This window comes from Sus scrofa, chromosome 8, assembly GCF_000003025.6.
Source record: "Sus scrofa isolate TJ Tabasco breed Duroc chromosome 8, Sscrofa11.1, whole genome shotgun sequence".
NCBI classification, from domain to species: Eukaryota; Metazoa; Chordata; class Mammalia; order Artiodactyla; family Suidae; genus Sus; species Sus scrofa.
The window spans coordinates 110366547-110373269 of record NC_010450.4 but is presented as its reverse complement, the minus strand read 5'-3'; the positions used below and the strand labels follow the sequence as shown (position 1 = coordinate 110373269).

Here is a 6723-nt window from a genome sequence, read left to right as displayed (position 1 = left end):
CACTTTTGAGTCCTTCTTCTTTGCAGGTTTCTTTTTTGGAGAGAAAAAAAAACAATTTTTGTTACTTTGGTGTGGTTGTGTCATTTTGACAAAACTCATCCTTTGAAGTTTCGAGAATTTTCTCTTACACTCAGAACTGCTAATAGGATGTCAACATCGTTGAAATTAGAGTGTGGTTCAACTCCTTTCCTGTGAATTTAACGAAGGAAGGTTTTGGGTGGCTTTAAAGCTTGGTTAGTTTCACTTGATACAGCCAAATGCTGTGAGTGTTGCTGGGGAATGTATGGCGGAAGCGAAATGCTTTCTGGAGCACTTAAGTACCCCTACTTAAGGAGATTATAAAGGGACCCCGAAAGTCAGGCCAGAACTCTTTATCAAAGCAAAACAGAAGAAAACATAAGGCGTGTATATTGTTGATGCAAAAAAGAAGATGTAATGTTTGAATTATCAGTGATGAATCAAATTTGAAAATAGAATAAAATGGGAGTTCCCGTTGTGGCTCAGTGGAAAGGAATCCGCCTAGTATACAGGAGGATGCAGGGGATATGGTGCTGCTGTGAGCTGTGGTGTAGGTCGCAGGCGAGGCTTGGATCTGGCATTGCTGTGGCTGTGGTGTCCGTCCATCCCTAGCCTGGGAACCTCCATATGCTGTGGGTGTGGCCCTAAAAAGCAAAAAAAAAAAAAAAAAAAAAAAGTATTAAAAAAAATATAGAATAAAATCTCTACAATCAAATATATTTCTAGCTAGCTTTGAACAATTTAAAATTTCCACATTTTGTTCTCGTTTACCAATAGAGTAAAATTTGGTCTCAACTTTCATATTCAGTTGATGGTGTTCCCTTCAGATGCTGTTCCCCCTACTGTCGCCACCCCCCAACCTCCATGATATGAGTTGCAACATAATTTCTACTTCAGTAACCTTGTTGTTTGGAACTACAAAAATATTTGCCCCAAGGAAAGAATCTTAAAAATAGTTTTTAGTTACTTTCACTATCCCATAATTAAGCTGATGTGCCTAAAGCCTATTGTATTGCACTTCAAATCAAAAACAGAGGAAGCTGATTTAGAGTGATACAATGGCACACTATAGAAAACCCTGAAAAGTTGCTTGTTTGTGTTGCCTGGCAGCAACTGGGTTATAAAAAATTTGCTCTCTGCTCAACCTACTCTGCACACCTTGGTTACAGACACATCTCAACGCTCCCTGGTCCAGCTCAGATGGTCTGATTCCAAGGGCCCCGGCTCAGGCCTGAAGATTTGTGGCAACCTGTGAAAACATTTGGAATCAACTGAGATCAGTCACTTGGCTTTTTGCCCATTATCCCCTAAATGAGGGACAGGAGAAAGCCCAAAGTGTTGGGATGGAAATGAAAAAAAGCTAGTCGGCACTTCTCTTTCTCCCTATTCTTAGGATCAAGTGACTGAAGTTAAAACAGTTTAGATCTATGCGGAAAGATCTGCTGGATGTACCACTAAAGCAAAAAAACAAAGTGCACAATGAGAATGCTATACTTGTGGGGAAAACAACATCTGTAAATGCATGAACGATGTATAAAGAGGTTCAAGAAGTGCAGCTGGAGGTGTTCCCTGGTGGCCTAGCAGTTAAGGATCTGGCGGTTGTCACTGCTGTGGCCCAGGTTCGTTCCCTGGCCCTGGTGGCCTAGGAATTTCCAAATGCCTCAGGCAAGGCCAAAAACAAACAAACAAACCAACCAACCCTGTAATGTTGGTTAATCTGAGAAAAAGAATTTGGGAGACAGGGCAGAAGACGGAGGTGGGAGAGATTTTTCATTGTGTACTCTTTCTAACTGTCTGGATTTTTGTCTCATTTTGCATGCACTGTGGTTACCTAAACAGCTTTTTTAAGATGCGCCAAGTGAAATGAGTCCCCTGAGAGAAAGGTCTCACTTAATGCTTTGATGCCTCAGTATTTTTCACATGATGGAGAAGGGCAAAAAAATTCAAGCCGTTAAGTGAGAGAGAAAACTGGAGCCCCCAGAGGTACCTGGGGGATGGAGGAGAGGCGTGGTCCGCCGTCCTGGGCCATCGCTCCTGCCCCTCTGGGGGCAGTTGCAGGCTGTGTTGCTGCAGCAGACGGAAGGCTAAGATGGCCGCCAAGATTCCACCCCCAGCTGTCCTCAATGTGTAATATCTCCTCAATTTGTAAAAAAAGCTGTGATCAGGTTCCTAACCAGTTATCTTTGAATCTAAAGGGAGATGGGAGTTCCCATCATGGCGCAGTGGTTAACGAATCTGACTAGAACCATGAGGTTGCAGGTTCGGTCCCTGCCCTTGCTCAGTTGCCATGAGCTGTGGTGTAGGTTGCAGACGAGGCTCGGATCCTGCGTTGCTGTGGCTCTGGCGTAGGCTGGTGGCTACAGCTCTGATTAGACCCCTAGCCTAGGAACCTCCATATGCCGCGGGAGCGGCCCAAGAAATAGCAAAAAAAAAAAAAAAAAAAAAAGACAAAAAAAATTAAAGGGAGATGATCAGATTGCGCTGGACCAAAACAAATGAATCCTTAAAGAGGCTGAGCCCTTCCGAGATACACGCTCCTGCTGGCCTGGAGCAAACAGCCATATCAGGCACTGCCTGCGGAGCCCACATGGCAAGAAACTGTGGTTGGCATCTGGGAGACGAGGGTGGTCCCTGGCCAACAGCTACCAAGAAAATGGGAACCCTGGTCCTATATCTGGAATTCTGCCAACAACCTGAGTGGGCCTTGAAGGAGCCCCCGACGCCTCAGACAAGGACTACGTTGATCTTAGCCATAATGGGCCCAGATTTCCGACTGAGGAAAACTTGAAAGAATAAATGGGTGTGGGTTTTTTTTTTTTTTTTTTTTATATTATAGAACCTTTATTCCTTGTCCTCTAAACTCTTAACTACTTAGAAAATCTATCCTGGCCAGGTCATTTTTATGCAACGGTGGACCACTAAAATGGTTTTTTGGTTAGAGGAGCCCAGGGGATTAGGAGAGTCCCCAGTGGATCATGACCCTGGAACACCCAGTAACTATTTATGAGAGCCAGAAGCTATGTAAGCAGGAAAAGAAGGGCCATTTTTGGGGTGTGCACTATTTCTATGTGTCACATATCCTCCAAACCATGTAACTTAATCTTTGCCTTGTTTATTCTAAACTTAGTCATGTAGTACTGCCTATCAATGTAATTTTTAGAAAAAAAGAAAATAAAAACCCCATAAGAGTGACCACAAATTTAGTAGCTTAAAATAGCGTCCATTAAATTATCTCTTCTATGGACTAAATGTAAAATATTTATAAATGAAGATGCGTTTTAAATGTCTAAAAATGATAGCATAACTGGAGCCACTGCACAGGTACACCCTCAGAAAGCCAGTTCTTCCTAAAAGCCAGGTAGGTGAGCGTGATGGAGTGGTTGGGTCATAGTTCAATGAAGTGGGAGGGGTCAACAGTACTAAATGATGCAGAGACGTGAAGAAGGATGAAGATCGCAAAGTGTCCATTGGCATGGCAAGTAGTCAAGGATAGCTTTAAGAAGAATAAATTCAGTGGAGCAGTGATGGAACAGATGAAATATTTTTAAATCCTACTAAGAGAAATATGTAGAGCAGAAAGAGAATCCTTCCATCTAAACCTAGATTAACTGAGATATCCAGGTGGATCCTATTTTGGAAGGGGTTACATGCCTTGCAAAGGTCTTCGGTGTTGGAGCAAGATGATCTCAAAACCAATTTAATCGTTTTATTATATGACAAATTACATAATAAACTTGAAAGCCACAAACAGCAGGGAATAGTGAAATTTCTATGAGGATAACGGCCAGAATGTCATCCTGGAACTTTCTCCTCAGCGTTCGTTGTCAGCATAATGATGGCAAACATAGAAAAAAAGAGAGAGGACAAAAGGAGAACTTATTCCAGGTATGGTATTTCTTCCGAGGAGAGACTTTTCTTTTTTATTTTATGAGAAAACGAAATTATTGTGTTATAAATTAAATAATGTATATTTTCTAATCCCTCAGGCATGGTATCAAAATCGTTGTTTGTTGGAATGCTTGTAATTCATTAGATTTTAAAAATTAATGGAAGAGTTCCTGTTGTGGCGCAGTAGAAACAAATCCGACTGGTATCCATGAGGAGGAGGGTTAATCTCTGGCCTCACTCAGTGGGTTAAGGATCCGGCTGTTGCTGTGCTGTGGTGTAGATCACAGACTTGGCTTGGATCTGGCGTGGCTGTGGCTGTGGCGTGGGGGGGCAGCTGTAGCTCCAATTCAACCCGTAACCTGGGAACTTCCTTGGGGGTGGCCCAAAAAAAAAAAAAAAAAAAAGAAAAAGCACTAACAAATGAAATGTAAATACTGTAATATTCAAGAAGAGAAGGTTTGGGGTTCCTGGGCCAGAGATCAAACCCGCGCCAGAGCAGAGCCTTGAGTCGCCACAGTGACAACACCAGATATTTAACCTGCTGTGCCACAAGAGAACTCCTATCATCAAAAATTTTAAGTGATCTAAATACTGAGTATTTAGTACTTTAAAAATAGCTGAATACTTAAGTATTTCCTTTTTCTCTTTTGTTGGAAAGCAGAGTTGGAAACCATCCAACTTGCCCCAGATTTGTTACCCAGCTATTAATCATTCACTTTCTTAGTTGGGGGAATATATCAAAACGGGTTTACCGAGATTTATCAAATTACTGCTAATGAATCTCTCACTCCTTCACCAGGAAGGATAACTTCTTTAACCCAGCAGACTCAGAAAGGACTGAGAAAATTAAAATATTGTTGACTTCAAAAACTTTTCCAATAAAATGTTGTTAACCATTTAAACATCTTTCATGTACGTTCGATTTTTTGTGTCAAAATTTAGAGTCACAGATTTAGATTGAAGACAATATCCACTATGCAACATGATTCGACGGTCCTCGCTGTCAAACCAATCAGCCCAGTGAAATTTTCTATGAGCTAAATTCTAACTTCATTTTTCGATTTGAAAAAACAACGTGGTAATAATAAAGGTATCCTGGTGACAACAAACTCAGTTCTGCAAACTAATTCTAAAATAGATGGAGCATTGAAAGGAGCTGTAACATGAGTTTGTCTTTTGATAATAGATCAAAAGTAATGTCATGTTCGTTGTTTTCTTTCCTTGGCTCTCAGGGACGGTCTCTCATTCTACTTCAATCCAAATAAGGAGTTTTCTTGCACTTTTTTAGAAGTGGAAACTTTTCTGTAGTAATACAAATCCCAGAATGCCTTTCGCCAAAGCTATTCCTAAAGGGGCGTGTCTTACGCGCAGAGCTGCCGAAAGTCCCGGGGTTAAATTACACAACCCTGTTCTAAGACAGGCTATATTTTCTTTCAAATTCCTACTTCCTGAAACGGAGGCTGTTTATGAGAAACAGTATGTTTCAGGAAGGTTGTGCTATAATTAACTTTTTTTTCCCCCGAGTTACATTGGCTGGTTTTAAAGTGCTTTTCCTCTTCTACGAGATAAAGGTGAGTATCGGTCTTTTAATGACAAAACGCAGTAGGTGTGGGTACAAAAGACGGCATAAATTTTAAGGAAGTGTTTTCTTAAACTGTGACCTTGTTTCCACCTCCTGGTCTTGTCTATGTTTTAAATAACACTGAAACTCTGAGGACATTTGCATTTCTAAAAACTCCCCAGAAAGGGAGGGGGAGAGGAAAGACCCCTTTGAGCAGGGAAGTTATGTTATTAGGAAGAAGAGAAAAGAAACCCGGTTTTTAAAAGGTTTTAATAATAATAAGTCCTGAAGTCATGGGCCTTACTAGAACTGCTAGTGGGCATCTGGTTTTATCATTGGCTCCAGATGTTTGATTAAAGAGTTGGTATTACTTATTTGCAAATTAATCCTGGGACGTTTGCCTAGAGTACCTAGGTATTGCTAACAGAAATATCACTTTTATGATGGCCTCAATAATTTTGCCAGAAAACAGATAGATAAGGCTTGAAAATGACTCTTTTCATTTGAGAAGAACTGAAGGGAATTCTGGATATGGAAAAGCATGATGTAGAGAGAAAATATCTAGAAAAATTAAATTCCTTCGTGTTTCTGTTCAAAAGAGTCCTTTCATTAACCAATTTTAGACTTTTTAAAAAAATAATGACTTTGAAAGCCGCAGATTGAAACCTTTGACATTTGCAGGTGGATGAGGATGCAAAGAGAGGCAGGATCAGAAATCGGGAGACTTTATGTCACAACATTATGGCACCTCTGCTTGTAAAACTTGCTTGTCTCCTGCCTTGTCTTTTACTGTAGCTAGAACTCCTAGGAGAAACAACACTTGCTTTTGGTTGGCTGATACTTCATTGTTAAGAATGTTTTGAATTCCTTGCATGTAATCACTGTTGCTGTTCAAGTCTATACGTGATGTTTCAGCGTAGTCCTCATATTCTTTTTGTTTCTCCTCTTTCCTCCCTGATCTGAAATTCAAATAAAAAGAGCTTATAATAATTGCATCACAGACGCTGTGTGCCCTTGGGTCTGGCTGGTGTGTCAGCAGATTACGTGACTATAACATGTGCATTATTTTGGGTAGGGGTGGGCGTTGGTTGATTTACCACTTGGAAGATACACTAGACCTAAACAAATAGCAAGTCAACTCTTTATATTCACTGACCAAAATGATTCATTCTCTCTTTGTATAGATTCCTATTGCACCTCAGATTGTATTGTGTCATTGGCTTGTGCAGGAAGCACTCATTGAAATCTTAACCCCA

At 40.7% G+C, this 6723-nt stretch overlaps 1 protein-coding gene across 1 annotated transcript in view; it reads left to right on the top strand.

The window, feature by feature from the left end:
* The window catches only part of ALPK1 (alpha kinase 1), a 126782-nt gene continuing 125327 nt past the window's right edge, over nt 5269-6723 (top strand). Inside the window, 1 exon segment of the mRNA XM_003129245.6 lies at nt 5269-5477. The gene's annotated coding sequence lies outside the window, so the exon portion shown is untranslated.